A 17,108-nucleotide genomic window follows, 5' to 3' on the forward strand; every position below is an offset into this window, starting at 1 on the left:
CTCTTCTGACCAGAGCTAGCTCCAACAGGCTTTGTTTCTTTGCAAGCATAAGAATCTTGACTAAAACAGTTTATTCCAAATAGACACCAATGTCTCCAATGATTCCTCCAAACATGCTGCATTACAGTTTGAGTCTCCTGTTAGTTTGTCTACAAGAGTAAAAAACATAGCCATCACTTCCTGAACACTTTCTTTCATGCCAGGGAATGTGCTAAGAGCTTCATACACATTGTCTCACCTCTTCTCATCTCAGCCCTATGATGTAATATTATTATTCCTGTTTTACATGTAAGAAAACCGGCACCTTGAGAGCTGATGTAAATTGCCCAAGGTCATGCACTTTCCCAGGAGCAGAACCCAGCATCTAAGTCTAGTTGGTATGATTCCAAGACTGTACTCTCCACCACCAAGATTTGTCTCCCATATAATCTGACAAGGCAAGATGAAGCCATGTCACTGCTACCTACAGGCATGTGGTTACAGGCCTCCAGAGGCTCTCCTGAGAACGACCCAATATTCCAGAGCTACAAACCAACAGGGATGCCCAAAGCGGGATGCAGAATTATGGAAACAACCACAGATACTGCTCACAACGCCTAGTGTCCCACAGGTGTGTCCTAAAGGACATCAGACATGTACAGGCCCAACCCCCTGCTCACTGCAGGCTTTCGAAAGCAAATGTGGGGGCGCCTGGGTGGCTCAGTCTGTTAAGTGCCAGACTCTTGATTTCAGCCCAGGTATGATCTCAGGATCTCGAGGTAGAGCCCACATCAGGCTCCTGCTCAATGCAGAGTCTGCTTGAGTATCTTTCCTCCTCTGTCCCCCACTATTCCTCCCCTGCACCCCAGCTTGTGCTAAACAAATAAGTAAAATCTTTTTTAAAAAAGAAAGAAAGAAAATGGAATTAAAAGCAGGTTAGAAAAGGCAGCTACATCTGCAAAATTACCTACAGCAGTGATGACCTTTTGAGGAACAATTTCAAATATACTGAGTAATAGATCCATTTTATTTTTTAAAAATCCTCCCTCAGTTTACCCCTTGTTGAACCCTAAGCATTGTTTAAAATTGACATTTTCTAAAGTAATTTCCTGGGGATGTTTTTTATTGTTAGGCTCCCATTTTGTTGCTATTCAACCCATGAAACCTGTCCATTTGTGCGGGAAAAGATAAAAATAGGTGCAGGTTGACGCTCTTATGAAGTATAGATGGCAGCAGAATATTCGCCAAGAGGCTCAAGTCCCACTTCTGATCAACGACTATTGATTATCCCTCCAGACTATCTTCTAGGATAATGGAAATCATACTAGGTGAAATCGTTTTATTGAAAAACACATTTATCTTTTCAGGGCAGCTGAGTGACTGGTCCAGGGGGCCATGCATAAGTAGAACACTCTTATGGGAAGGAAGGCGATGATAAAGGCAGATAGTAATTAAATGTGCCCTAGAAGTTGCTGGGGGTTTTTTAAACTAGATCTGTAATTATAGGGCTACTAAAGATGTGAAGGATATAGTTAAGGTTTCGTCAGCACTTTTATTGTAATACTTAGTGGGATTAGTCATTTTAGTGTTGCCTTTCTATGCCAAAAATGGAAGACAGCTGTTTGTGCTCCAAAAACTGTTTTTTAAAGGATAGTTCTGTTTATCAAGTGTCTTTTGCCACCAGGAAAACGTATCTTAAAGCTTTTGCACTGTCAAAATGAAGTAAGTCGGAATGATTACTTTAGCTGTTCTGTTACTCCGAGATAATGACAGGAAGCTTTCAATATGCAGAAAAGCCATGCAGGGATGCTAGGGAATATCGGGTACACAAATATTCCAATTCCCATCTCCTGCCAAAAGGTATTCCTGATGGCACTGGTCAGTCCCTAAGTTCATTCCCTGAGCTCGAAAGCAGCACAGGAATATTGAGAGGCAGCTGTATGAGGGCTTGGTGACCTATATCAAGGCCATCTTGTCACCCAAGGACAGAAAGCCAGATTCTTTTGTAAGACGGCACCTCTTACTGAATCAGATCTAGATCCAGGAGTTGTGACTGGCTTGGATGTAGTCATCTTCCCAAGTATAAACCTCAAGAATGTGTTTCCACTAGTATATTAAATATTTGCAATCTCACACACCAACAAATCTGGAACCTAATTAAATTTTAAACAAAGCTCGTGTTTATCATTTGTTCTTGGTTCCAACTTGTCAAGTTTCTCCAAGAGAGGTCATATTTATTTATCTCTCTTCTGTGAATGTTTTGAAGACTGTCTTATTCTTTCTTCCAGAGGTACCCAGTTATTTTGTTTCTCAATTCAATCAGTGACCGAATAGGAAATCTGATGTGTGGCTTTACAGAAGGGGTTAAAAAAGAAATCCATAAAATGACCCTGACTCTTTTATTTTTTGTTTCCTTTTTTACCATATATTATCTTGTTTGGGATTTTGTTGTAGTCCTAAGGCACTGACTTTTAATAAGGTTATACTCCAGTTAGTGTATAAAGACATAAAGCATTTAAATGATGAACACAAATCGGCATGCTAAAGGTGCTACTGGCACAGATAGGGCCGCGCAACTCAGATCCCCCCTTCCAGAAAGGACTCACCGCCCAGCTGCGAGGACTATGGTGAGCCTGCAGCCTCCAGCTGTAGCTCCCTCGGCTTTCAGGTCAAGGCCATGCTCCTCTCAGGAGGCCCCCAGAGAGCTGAACAGCACAGTAGTATAGGGTCTGGCCATTTCCACCCAACAAGTAGCCCTCTAGCAGGCCATCTTTGCCCCAGGACTCTCCATTGAGCCGACACTACCAGGTCAGCGTGCAGGGCGATGGCTCCCTGTGCCTGATTCCACCTCCCCTTCTTTTCCTTTCATGGAGATCACTCCTCAGTAAACTTCTGCAATTCTAACTGTATCTCAGAAACATACCCTAACCTGCAACAATGTCAAAATGTTAACAGAAATCAAGAATGGGTTGGGACCAGGATGCCGTGGGTGTGCTTGTATGTCAGGGGGTGTTAGAAGGAATATTGAAGTTCCCCAAGGGAATTGTGATGACTCATGAATTTTGGGCTCCACTGCCTTGAAAGATACCTGCACTTGGAAGCCAGGGAAGATCAGGAGCCAGTGAAGGAGAGACCTGGGCAGACCAATCCAGTGCAGGTCAAGGCAGAAGGGCACCGGGGAGTTGGCCCTTCCTCCCACCTCTACTGAAGAGACTGTTGCAGTGATGCAGTGGGGGCACTTGCCTATCTCGCATTCAGAAAAACTTACCTTGAGTCTTAGCTCCCTGAGGACCTGTGTGGCACTGGGTGGATCCCTTCACTTCCCGGGACCTCCTTTGCTCACTGGGGATGATGCTGATTCTCCTGGCCAATCCTACAGAGCGCTCAGGCTGAATCAAGTAAGACAGTGAAAGCACTCCGTTGGCTGAATGGCCCTAGGAAGGTGGAAGGTATTATTACCCTGTCACTTCTGAAAGGTTAGGAGGAAGCTTGTATAATGGTGGCCCCAGGGCAACAGCACCGCCTCCTCCAGGCAGTGAGGTATGCAGAGCTTATCCGCCCTGGCGGGGTCACTCCCCTGCTTTCCAGCACCACCCTGAATCTGAACATACATTTAGCTTATCTGAACTTAATGCTGAAGATATATTAGCATATCCCTACCTTTTCAAACGTATATCAACTAATCATTTTATTATTTTCTTCCTGGTAGAGTTGTAATTTAACCTGGTGATCCAGGCATCAAATATATATTCAATAAATATTTGTCAAATTGAATTGAACTGACCCTTTCATTATTTTGTCTCTGGTCTCTAAATGCTTTGTGACAGCTTTCACAAACTGATCTTTTATGGTACTGTACAATCCTGTTCTTTATACCAGAGTGATGATTTAGCCCCTGGCTCTTAAATAACATGTTAGCTACTCCCTTCACTAGAAGACAATGACGAATTCAAGGTCAATTTATCAAGGCTGTGTGAAAACAAATATTCACGGGCTTTAGCTTATCTTTAGTGAATTTTATCCTGAAAAAGTTGCTTAGGATTCAAAGGTATTTCTTATGTATAATGTATGATGTAAAAATAATTGTGTTCTAGACAAATGGTAGATATTGCCATTTACTCTGGTTTGGTTTGATTTTGCTTTTTCCTACTCAGAATCCCTTCCCCCAATTTCTCCTGATAATTACACTCCCACTTTTTTGGGGGAACCACTCTCCTTACCTCCCCTTAGCCTTGGTGGAACTGCCAATCCCAGTAAGTGTGGCCCTGGCCTCAGAGTGAGGCCACAGTCCAGATGCACTACATCATGGTATTCATCCCTTTGGCCTAGGACACTGAATCCAGGAATGTAGATACAACCCAAGCTGGACAAACTGAAGTAACTTATAGATGGTTGCTAGAAGAGTGGAGATATCTTCTTCCTATAGGGTCAAGGCCAAAGCTGGTGTCAACATAGAGTTATCTATGGTCAAACCCCTCCTTTTCCACACAGGGATGTCTGTGTGCACTGCACGAAATGAGGTCAAACTACAAAAGAAGCAAAACTGAGGGAGGGAGAAAGGAAAAGAGAGGTAAAGAGAGAGAAGAAGGAGAGAGAGGAGGAACAGAGAAGAAAATAGGTTAAAGTGGAAAAGAGAAGAGATTATGTGTGGGCAGAGGGAGGGTTGCGAGAAGAAAGAAGAGAAAAGGTAGCAGAGAGGAGAAGGGCGAGGAAAGAGAACAGGGCATTGGAGAGATGCGTAGAAGTGGAAAGAGAAGGGAAAGAGGGTAGTAAAGACAACAGTATAAATACACTATAGACAAAGTGAAATGTCTCTGCATTATCATGGTGGCTTACTTGCTAAATCACCAAAGAATTTTTGAGAAAGTACATTTTGTGATTGAGAAAATAACATACTTTTCTAGACTAGAGAGTACAAATAATCATAGAGTAACTTTAGGATCGTGGCCTTGAAAACTTTTGAAACACTATGTCAGACAATGCAACTTTACTATTTCTCCACCTTATACAATTAGGTGATTAAGATTCCTTAGTCAGAAATTACATCTTTATTCCCTTCCGTGCCTTGGACACAGTACTCAATGAATGTCTGTGAAATTAATGTGGGATGGATGGACAGAATGAACACACTGAAATTTGGAGGCTCTCAAATTGCATCATAAAGGCTCCTTCTAAGACCCCGTAATAAAGTGAGAAGTAACATTTGCCTGTGGCTTTCTCAGCCTCCTCTTTATAGATACTTTTATCCCTTTTTGGCACCTGCTCCATCCCCCAGTGCTTTTCCCACTTCCCATATAATAAAACCTACCTTCAAAGCACAATCCAACACCCCAGCTATAAGAGTTGTAAATAGCCAGTAGAACTTAATGGTCTGTTCTTCAGGGGTCCTCCTAAGGGCATTTTAAGAGGAGACAAAGAAAGAAAAGCTTTAAAATTCACAAAAATAAATGTGTAGTTCTGGAATTTCTGGCCTAAGTGAGCCAGTGCTAGAAGCATTTGGAATGATGGCACAGGAAGGCAAGGGCCTCCTGGGATTCCTGTGGTCACATGAGTGGTTTGGGTAACTGTGACACAAAGTCAGGGTTCAGGTTCAGAATTCCTGAAATACTGACCACTGGGCCCCAGAAGGAAACCCATCTGTTTGAGTCTGATTTCATCTGTTTATGTTTTGCATTTTTTTCTTGTAGGAAAAATACATAATTATTTTGGCCATGTTGTGCCCACTGAAATCACAGAATGTTTTCCAATGCTTTTAATGTCCACCCTGAAAAGAACAAATTTATTATTATTCCACAACTAATGACCAGAGTGTTTCTCAGAACCTATAAACAAAATATTCCTTATTAATAAATGAACACATACAGAGAAAAACAAAAAGGAAGGGGAGGGGCAATTAAAAACGTTCATCAGTGATCAATTCGAACCTTGTTATAGAATGCTTCCAGTCTGCTTCTGCCTTGATTTACTGATGAAGAAAAGCATGGCTTTGTCGAAGAAGTATCAGGTAATTTCTGCATCAAATCTAATGTTCATCTTGCTTGCCAACTCTGATGAATTGCTAATGGCTGAGTACAGCAGTGTATTGACAAGGTTGCCAAAACCATGTCCAATACAGTAGGAAAAAATGTACCATGATCGATTATCATCTGCCCTGGATGCAGTGGGACAAAAAGGTAGAGCACATGCCCTCAACTGTATTTGCCATTCTTCTTCAAATAACTGAAACCAGATTACCAGATTTCCCCTGGGTAAACAACGCAGCCTTCCAAGCAAGCCCATATACATCATAGAAGACCAGGTCTAAGCTAGTCAGTATTTCCTATTCTCTGGATTATAATTATAGGTTTCTGAATGATCAAATGACCCAATCAGAGCCAATGAAACTTCAGGGGATGCCACAACAGTGCCTTTTTTTTTTTCCTGCAGGATCTCAGCTTGGAAAGACTTTATATTTCTTGGTAACTATCTTGCCATCATGGAAGAATCAATTCCAAGGAAGTAGAACCAAAATCTACTGCGTGAGAAAGAAATTAACCTGGAGTAATGGTACCAAAATGGACATAAGCAACTCTCGGTAGACTCATCTTGGCCCCTATTGAAAGCCAGGCCTGAAGCCATATTTTTGCTTTGCTTAAGCTACTTTGGGTTCAATATTCTATTACTTGCAAAAGAAGAATACTAACAGACATAGCTGTCAATTCTATTTTCTCCCTCAGCTGTAACCTTTAACAAGTTTCAAAATTAGTTTATCATAAAGAAGATATCAAACAAAAATTGAGGGTTAAGACTTGTGGGTACAATTTCAGAGGCATTCAGTAATTCTAGGGTCTCACGTGCCAGAGAACTTCGAAACACTCCATGCCAAAGAAATATAAGCTTCACGAAGATTCAGACTTTACCTCCCATCTACCCCACTGGACATCCTCACTCCACTCTAAGAAATTCTGAGAAGTGACTGGAGGGCACAAAAAGGAATTCCTGGAATATGAGGGTGTTCTTCTGTCAAAGAACCTTGATATAATCAATGACTATTTACTGAGCACCTGCCACCTGGTAGGCCCTAGTCAAGGAACTGAATCTAAGAGATGAAGATAAAATATAATCTCTGACATCAGGGAGTCTGTGAGGTAGCACAGGACACCAACCTATATAAGCCACCTCATCAGCACTCCAGCTGTGTCTGATCCAGCGCTGTGAGGAGAAGTCCCAAGTTTAGATAATTAACTCAGGTTCCACGCACGGAGATAGAGACCATGCACTAGAGGTATTTTTTTTTTTTTTTACTCATAATAACTCATTTGAGTACACTCGGTACTCTGTAAGGAAAGAGAAATTAGCCTTGCAAAAAACCATTTCCCTTGCTGGTTTATGTTTTCTTCCACCTTACCAATGAGCGTTCTCAAAGTGCCAGTCTCAGAAGTTCCCCACACCCTTCCCCTAAAGAGACTATGAAGACCTTGCATCTTTACAGCGTCACCATTGTAGGGGTGCCATCAGAACTGAGAGAAACAATGGCTCGCTTTAACACTTGTCTCAATGCGTTCCGGTCCAGTCTCGCAATGTGTATCTCTACCCCCAGATTCTTTTCCCCATCACCAGACCTGTAATAACTACTGGACACCTCTACTTGGCTGTAACAGAAGCATTTAAAGTACACTATGCCATAAGTGGAACTACTTTTTCTATCTCAGCCTGCCCTACGCCATCTCAGTGATCAGCCCTGTCATCCACCGGGCTGCCCACACTAGAGCCTTGTTCCATCCTCACCTCCACTTATTCACCCCTCATTTCCTGCCAAACACGGCCTGTTGATTTCTTGTCTCCATCACTTCCTTCCATGACCACCAGCACCGCTTTGGTTCGGTCCACTGCTCCACTGCTTGCTCTCTCTCAGATTCCTGTTATTCTTCTAACTAGTATCCCCACTATGGCCCTAGTCCAGTTGCCACAGCAGTTTTGATAATTCAAAAATATATGGGATCCCTGGGCGGCTCAGTGGCTTAGCACCTGCCTTGGGCTCAGGTCATGACCCTGGGGTCCCAGGATCGAGTCCCGCATCAGGCTTCCTGCAGGGGGAGGGGAATCCCTCCACCTGTGTCTCTGCCTTCCTCTCTCTGTGTCTCTCATGAATAAACAAATAAAATCTTTAAAAAAATTTCAAAACTATGATCATGTATCCCCCATTTCAAACACTTTAATAAGACCTCATTATCATCAAAATAGTCCTTAACGTAACTCACCATATTTTTCATTACGTCACTTCTGCTGATTGCTCTAGCTTCACATGATAACTCCCTATATTATTTGCCACAATAAATAGGATTCTTTTTTTTTTTAATGCAGGACCTGAACTCACCCCTGAGATCAAGATCTGAGCTGAGATTAAGAGTCCCCAGCTTAACTGACTGAACCACCCAGGCACCCCAATAAATATGGTTCGAATTGCAGTTCTCCAAGTAGAAATTGCCCTTCATTGCCTCTGGGATTTTGCACACTGGCTGAAATATTCTTTCATTGCCTTCTGTCTGTCTTTTCCACCAACTCCACATTCCTTCATTTCCTACTTTCCCCTGCATTTTAGTTTACATGTTTACTTACTACATATGTGTTATATACTATTTCTCAATCATCTCATTTCTATTTCAATGACCTTGTGGTAAGCATATGACAAGAGGATTGAGCTATGAAGACACTGTTCCTTGAAACTAATGACCTGGTATTGCAATAATTTCTCCTATAATCGTGCAAACTATAGCTATGGAGTGTATAAGAAACCACCTGAATTTTGATTACCTGTGTGTGTATCTGTGTGTGTATGTGTGTGTCACATAAAACTTTAGAAACTGTAATTTCTAAATTCAACACCTCTCATGGGTGCAGTAACCCACACTGTCCCTCTCGGGGCCCTGCCCTCGATGGCCTCTGAGACAGGTCTGCACTGTAATCCTGCCCCTCTCACCCCAGCTCCTACATCCAAGGTAGCCTAACCCACACTGGCCCAACAAGACTCTTTCTCTTAAGAATAGAAATCTGGTGCTTATCTAATGTCCCTAGAACTGAGTCCATTTGACATGACTTCTAAATGTCCATGGTACCTCATCTTCAACTCACCAAGCCCACCTGTTCAACTCCTACTTAGGGCTTATGAGAATGTTCAGAATCGTTTAAATGAATTCTCTCTTTTTAAAGTTACTGTCTGTGACTTCTCCCTAAAAGAACCTTTCTAACTTATGCAGCAGCAAAGTTACAAAAATCTATGAGGACTATATTTTCCTTATTGGCTCAGGTTTCTCAGTGGTGATATTATTATTAAAGGCACATCATTCCATGAGTTACAGAATGCCTTATTAGATAAAAGGAAAATAATTCAATTGTATCTTGTTAAAAGTCTAAATTTTAAAAAGACATTTTTAAGAAAATCTTTCTCAATCATTTTTAAAGGCAACTACCTTATATCCTGAAGCTTCACTTTAATGCTCTACTCAGAGCCCATGTTTTGGAATCTAATGCAACCCTAAAAGAAGAACATGGCCTGAAAGTTCTACAGAATCTCTCATGTTGGGCAGCCCAAGTGGCTCAGGGGTTTAGCACTGCCTTCAGCACAGGGCGTGATCCTGGAGACCCTGGATTGAGTCCCACGTCCGGCTCCCTGCATGGAGCCTGCTTCTCCCTCTGCCTGTGTCTCTGCCTCTATGCGTCTCTCATGAATAAATAAATAAAATAAAATAAAAAAAAATCTCTCATGTCAGAGGGCCAATCCTTCTTATGTCTTCCTTAACATGTAATCTGGTCCTAAGTGAAAAGACTATGGTGTATTTCATCAGTTTCTTCTAGCAATGACCAGGCATATTTTGAATACTGACTCCTTTCTCAGAATCCTTTCTATATTGAAAATATTACAGCAAACTGGGTTTTATAATTTAAAGCTGGCATTGAAAAGCACAATGATAAGACAATAAGAAAGGTCTGTAAATTCTGAAGGAATAATGAGTCTCTATTAATTTATAATTCTACTATATGTGTTGCTATTTGTACTTCATGCTGCTTCTGCTAAATGATCTTTTGAGTGTCCTTAAAGCTGACCTTTCTGCATCACACACAAAAGCTATAATTAGTTGAAGAAGAGAAATTCAAATTCCAGATGTCTGAGTGAGTATTTTATTTTAAAACCAAACACTTCCCTGCCACCCTACCCCACTCACCCCACACACAATCTTCTATTTCTTTTTAATGAATATGCAAGTAAGAAGAGGCTAAGTTTTTTACATGGTTTCTTTGATAATTTAGGTTTGGGTTCAAAAATGCTTCAGACTCTTAGAAGTTTATCAAATTATACTAGACAGCAGAAAATAATGAAAGTAACTTTAAACTCAAAGGTTTTGCCTGTTAGCAGTGGTGCCCAACTGATCGGTGAAATTGTTCTGCACACAGGGAAGGATGCGAGGAACATCTTTACCACCAGCTCCCCACATTTGTCCAGGGTCCACCAAGCCCACCCGGGGGCAGCCCTCATGACTTCCATACCAAATGAACTTTTAACAATACTCCATAGGCTGAGGGCAGCCCCAGTGGCCCAGCAGTTTAGCGCTGCCTTCAGCCCAGGGCATGATCCTGGAGACCCAGGACTGAGTCCCATGTTAGGTTCCCTGCATGGAGCCTGCTTCTCCCTCTGCCTGTGTCTCTGCCTCTCTGTGTGTGTGTGTGTGTGTCTCTCATTAATAAATAAATAAAATCTTAAAAAAAAAAAAAAACTCCATAGAATGAGCAGTCAAACCTACAAGTGGCCAAAATTCATCGAAGTCTTTGTAGATAAACATGGGTGTCTCTCTGGGTTAACTATAGTCCTATGGAAAGGAAACTTACCATAGACTTCCCCAAAATGAGGCTTGCTCTCTCCACTAAGACAGATCATTAATGTCCAAAACTTTTGAAACATTAACTATTTACTTAAATTTTGGGAAATTGATGTTACCAAAAAGTCCCAGCAATTCGAGCCTCCTTCAGAGAGCAGTGATACTGACTGAACACCATGATTTACATTCCATCTTCAAAGCGAGATAATGCAAGAATGCCAAAAATTCAACAGAGCCTTCTCAAGTAACAATCTTGTCCTTGAGAGAGCAGTGGGATTTTTGAGTTGTGGGATTTTCCACTCATTTCTTCTATCGTTTTCCAACTTCCTTGCCTTCAAGTGTCAACTGGCTCCTCTCAGTCACAGCTGTACAAATCACAAGGACTTTCATTGGCATGAGACATATATATTATTCATCTATCCGGTTTCATCTGAAGGAAATCCAATAAAGGCACAATATTACTTTCCAATGAAATATTCAAAGCTGCTTTTTCCCCATGAGAAACTGGGCAGACAACTTCATCCATGATCAATGTAAGTACAAAACTTTTTTGCCTATTAGAGCATGTATGAATTTGATTTTATTAAAATCCATGCCTGCTTTCTTCCCCTTATGCTTCATAGCACTTTGTGTATAAATATGTAGCAAATTCAATGTTTTCACTAATTTATGAAGCCTTCTGTAACATAATGATACCAAGAATGAACACCCTGTCCTCTTCCTTGCAAATATTGACTTAAAAGGACACCTTGTTTACATTTGTGCTACATCCTTGATAGAATGCTTGTCCATATGGCAGGATTTGTTTTCCTCTAGTTGTAAATACAGTGGAGCAGAGTGGCGATACATTAAGTAATTCCCTTTGCTTCTGGGTTGCTGACTGAACTAGAACCCAGGTTAAGGTCATCATGACCCTCACTTAACAGGCCCTCTGTTGCTAGAGGAAGTAGCCTGTGCCAAACTCAACACACACTCACACACCTTCCTACTTGACAGAAGCCAGTTCTGAGTCCCAAAATCCCATAAAGAAGAAAATGAAGTTAACACTGGCACAGAGGTGTTTATCAACCCCTGCATTTGCCACAATCATGAGTTAATTATATGCTGTAAGGAGACACCTTTCTCTCCTCCAGGAGACAGTTCACCCCACTCTGTGAGAAGGTTGTGGGAGACACAGAGTAGCAGAGAGAAACGTCCACCTGTCCCCCAGGCCCATGTCCTCACATTCAACCCAGTTCTCCATGACGGAAGAATTACATCCTCAAATAATAACCATCAACCACTGAACAAAAAAAAAAAAAGGTGTGAGATCCATGCTCTCTGTCGGAAGATAAAAGTTACATTATAAAAGAGACAGCCACGTCTTTATAAACAAAACAGAACTTTCTCAACATCTCAGAGCCATCTCATTAGCCAATGCTCTCTCATCATGAGTGATCATGGTTATTTAGAGTCAGAAGCAAAATATGGAGAGATCTGTCTGTAGGCAAGTGGAGACAAGGCATAATAAAGGAAGAGCTAGGTGTGTGAGGAAAATGATGAAGTGGACATACTTCAGTGCTTAATTCATAAGGAAGAAAATGTATCAACTCGAGCAGGGATTTAACCCCTTCTGGTTGGAACGTCAGATCCCCATGTAAACAATTACTTCTATTTCTTTCAGCATAATCTACTCTATATGGTTTGAACTTGACTTGGGTTTATTTCAAGCCTTGGTAAAGTCATCTCATAAAACTTCAACATGTAAAACGGTATGCATTTCAGTATATATAATTGTTATTTAAAGCTCACTGATTCCAAGTCAAGAAAGTTATAATCTGTGATGATTCAGTTCCAAGCTGCAGCAAGGTGTACTGTTGAACTCACTGCTGGGCACCTCAAATGACAGATGGAGAGAATGTCTGGGGTAGCTAAGAGGATGGCCCTGCAGCAGCTGATGAAAAAGACCCTAATGTCAAATAATCCAGTGCCCCTAGAACACTTACCAGCATCACACAATCGGCGAGCCTTATCTCTTCTACAAAGGCTTGTTCGCAAGCCTTGATGTTTATTGGTGACATCACCTTACTATTTCCCCATTTCAGGTTGCCCTCCTATTCATTTCCACCTAATTTTGTTTGTATAAACATGTTGGGGCAAGGGAAAGAACTTTAGGCTTCATATTCCTCTGTAAAGGATTTCGTATTACCTCTGAGAAAAGGGTCCAAAAATGAATATTTTAAGAAATAAGTGGGAGGGAGGAGAGAAGGAGTAGTTATTTCCTTCCCTGTTTTTCCCAAGTTACAATGTTTTGAAGGGTTAGCACACCTGATGTTTATATATAAATAAAAATGATAATGATATGTGGCTTTTGCTTATCCCTGGAATTAGGCTAAGGTGGAGCAGGAAAGGGTAGAAAAGGCTATGACGAGACAGCCTTAGATCCACAGAGCTTAAGGTAGGATGTAAATGGGAGAGAGGGCTGCTAGTTGTGGAGAACTAGCACAAACTCTCAAGATCAACTGGTTCAACCCATTTGTTTGAGAGCACAGAAACTGAAGCCCAAAAACAAAGAATAAAACAGCGAGGGTTATTATATAAAAATTGCAAACATTTTGGGAGCACCCGGCTGGCTCAGTCAGAAGAGCAGGTGACTCTTAAAATGTGAATTGTACAAATTGGCCAATTGCTAGCTGTGTCACCGGGAGCAAGTTACTTAACCTCTCTGTGCCACAGTTTCATCATCTGTAAAATTAAGATAATAATGGTGCCTACTTCTCAGCCTTACTGGGAAAAATCAAATCGGTTACTACTTGTAAACTACCTAGAACAGAACCCAGAAACAAAAAGTATGTGATCAATGTTAAGTCTTTTTATTTTTTTATTCTTATCATTACCACTATTATTGATACTTCAGGCAGGCCTTTCCCAACTAAATGTGGTTTTGTTAATGACCTGGAAAACTCAATCCACTGTGGATTGGCATGTCACATTGGCATGGATGTCAACATTTTGGTATACATTGGGTTGGGGCCTCACTTTGGCTAAGACCCAAACACAGGTGGGGGCAGGATGAGTCTCATCTCCATGACTAATCGCCACTCATACTTAAAAACACTTAGATAGCAACTCCTGAGTAGCCTTAAAAAAAAAAAAAAAAAAAAAAAAAAGCAACTTCCAGGAATGGAATTGAAAACCCAAGCTTTCTCGAATCCCAGTTTTGATTTTTTAGGAACTTTGGCCAAGCCGCTTCCTCCTACTTGGTAGTTTCCATATCTGGTGTTAATAACAATTTTCACCTGAATTATTGTAATGATTATGATCAAGAAATTTTACAGAGAAGCATTCATCCTTAAAAGCACAGTGTCTTATAAAATATTTCTCTTATTTTGAAATCATAGGAAAAAATCATTCTTGCTTTCTTTCAAGGATTTAGCATTGACCATGAAAATAGAATATGTCATGAGAATGTGCATGGAAAATGTATTCAAAAGAGAAAACACTGAGCTGGCAAGCTTAAAGGTTTGGGTTTTAACTCCAGCTTTCCCATGGACACGTCCTATAGCTCCAGGCAAGTCACTTAGACTTGCTGGCACCCAGCTTCCTTTCTTGTAAAACAGAGGGTGAATTAGATGAGCTCTCTCCCCTCTAAATCTATAATTCCGAGTGTCATATATACGTTTGCATGAATCCATGAGTCACTAAAACCTGGTAGATTTCAAAAATTTACTTAATAAACAAAATGTCTCATAAGCAATTCAAGAGATCTTGGAACTGACTCTCAAAACATTGCATAATCATGTTTAGGCAAAGACTTCAAACCCAAGAAGAACATCTTGGAATTGGGCCTCTCTTCACCACTATTGCAAATCTACAGAAGACAGGCTGTCAGTTCACGTGTCCACACGCCTTCTGCCCTGAGGGCTCAGAGCATTTGAATGTCTCATTAATTCAAGGAGGACCTTAATAAATAGAAAATGGTATTGCCTCGTTCAAAATGAAATGAAAGCCTAAAAGCATGTTTTATTTCCATGACATTCTCAGCATTTCAAAATACTTCGATAACAACTTTAGCTTTCTCTCTCTCTCTCTCGCTCTCTCTTCCTCTCTCTCATATCTGACTTGATCAATGTAACAACTTTGTGAAGTAGACGGGGCCCAGGGATTATTGTGCTCATTTTACAAATGGATATCCTGGGACCAAAAAAATAATTTGCTTCCTACTAAGAGTTGATGGTCCTCACACTTGGATCTCCTGATTCACAAACAAACTCCCAACTCAGTTTAGGAGGGACCTACTGGCAATTATACACCTGCCTGGACTCGACCAGCCCCTCCCAGTGCTTGGCTCCACCCCTCCAAGAACAAAATGCTTTCCTCTCACTTACTGGCCCAACTCACTGTCTGGGACCCCCGATGGAATGGAAGTGGTTCTCTGAATGCTTTAGCCCTTTTACAGGATTTCCATGGAAAAATAAAATTTCCAGATAGGAACAATGGGCTTACTGATGAGTGAATTAGACCCTGCTTCCCATACCCTGTGGTTTCTCCCCATAAATGTTTTTCCAGTAATTCAGTGGCTGCTTTGGGAGAGCTGTCCAGAACACTTTCATCAGGGCTATTTTTTCATCCTACAATTTTGGCCATTTCTCAGTTTATTTTTCACAAGGGGAAGGGGGATGGATCATGTCCTAGAGAGAAAGATCCTACAAAATCCTAAACATCTTAAGTCCATGAGATAATTAAGTGGATTTGAGAATTATAACTCCATTAACTGACTGAGTAGATCAATGTCAAATCACAAATACAGGATTCTGAAAACAAAATGTAATTGAACATAATTCGCTTCCCAACCCGTGTGGTAGAAATAAGGCTGTGATATGTTTGATGTGCTTGCCCTGGGCTTGGTTGGCAACTAGAATCCAACAGAGCCAGTGGGTTGGGGACAAAAGATCACACAGAGATAAGCTCCACAAGAAACATGCCTGTGTTTGCGTAATATTCATACCTTCATAATACCTTAATTTTATTTAATCCCAAACTGAGTGGCAGAGGCAGCTACTCATCGTGGTATATATGGTTACATTGCTTCTTTTGATGGTTCTATGGGAGAAGCATTATTGCTTTCCTTCTAGCTATTGAAGCAGAATAAACACAGCTTTAAATCTTTGACTCGTTTTTTCACTTATGATAGAAGATAGTGACAGCCAGACACATCATTTCACCTGAGTCAGGTCCACAAATGTTGAGAACCTACTGGAGGCAAGGCATCATTTTAGATGCTTTGTGAGGCATTTTAAATCTGAGCAAGACACAGCCCCATCTCCCAAAAAGATATTTTGAAGTTTCCAAAAGGGGATGGTTCTTAAATCAAAGGGCTAAGAAATGGTTTTGTGAAGGAAGTAGCATTGAAAAGGAGTCCTGAAGCTGGGTAGATTTTTAGTAAATGGGTAAAATGATAGCAAATATATATATAATACACAACTTTAAATGGCACTATTACGTATATCATGCTACTGCTTAAGAAAAAAAGAAAGAGTCCTGCCAAGAAGAAGCACACTATACACCAAGGCAAGGATAGGGAAGCAGCAGACATTTATAGGAATTAGCAAATCCGTTTTCATGCTCATGACAAGACTTTAGTAAGTACCCACTGTGTTCCAGGCATGCAGTATAGGTGATACAGAGATTGTGAGGCATAGATGTCTGTCTTCAAGTGTCACACAGCCTGGAGGAGAGGCTGACCTACTCAGCTAAGAAGTTAGGTGTCAGGAGGTGGTAGGAGATGAAGATGGCAGGCTATACCAGGACCACGTCAAGGGGGTCCTTAAAATGAAGTTAAGGGTCAGTACGTAATTCTGTGACAACAGGATTATTAAATATTTGGGGCTGAGGAGTGACAGTGATGGGTTAAATACAGAATTCACTTAGAGCAAATGCAATGCATTCGTTCAGAGCAAGAAGTGAGGAAGAAAGACAGGTTCAGAGGCAACAGCAAAGGTCCACCAGGCTACAGGCAACGGGGCTCTGAATACAGGAGCACAGGAAAGGATTAAAGAGAATGAAAAGGAGAAAGACTCAACCAAAATAGACAGTGTAGGACACTGACTTGCTTGAAAAGAAAACGTTTGAGATCAGGACGCTGACAGGATATGGAGGGGAGGTGTTCCGGCAGCAGTTGGACATTCAGATGTTGGGTACCCAGGTGCTGGCAAACAAGATACATTTTGGTGCTGTCCACAAGGGAGTGGCTATTAAGGCCACAGCATTGAGCAAGATAGCTGAGGTAGCAAGGGC

At 41.2% G+C, this 17,108-nt stretch overlaps 2 long non-coding RNA genes across 5 annotated transcripts in view; one reads left to right on the plus strand and one right to left on the minus strand.

Moving 5' to 3' along the window:
• Positions 1-17,108, minus strand: part of LOC140617212 (uncharacterized) — a 51,012-nt gene that overhangs the window by 11,855 nt on the left and 22,049 nt on the right. For all 3 annotated transcript variants that reach the window (XR_012017419.1, XR_012017418.1, XR_012017420.1), the window contains 3 exons: positions 5,288-5,369; positions 4,200-4,399; positions 3,248-3,413 (listed from right to left, as the gene is read on the minus strand). This is a non-coding gene — a long non-coding RNA (uncharacterized lncRNA). The remainder of the gene's footprint in view (positions 1-3,247; positions 3,414-4,199; positions 4,400-5,287; positions 5,370-17,108) is intronic.
• LOC140617214 (uncharacterized) overlaps positions 10,998-17,108 on the plus strand; it is a 57,320-nt gene continuing 51,209 nt past the window's right edge. For both annotated transcript variants that reach the window (XR_012017431.1, XR_012017430.1), the window contains exon 1: positions 10,998-11,365. This is a non-coding gene — a long non-coding RNA (uncharacterized lncRNA). The remainder of the gene's footprint in view (positions 11,366-17,108) is intronic.

The sequence above is a fragment of the Canis lupus genome, chromosome 25 (genome assembly GCF_048164855.1).
Source record: "Canis lupus baileyi chromosome 25, mCanLup2.hap1, whole genome shotgun sequence".
Classification (NCBI taxonomy): domain Eukaryota; kingdom Metazoa; phylum Chordata; class Mammalia; order Carnivora; family Canidae; genus Canis; species Canis lupus.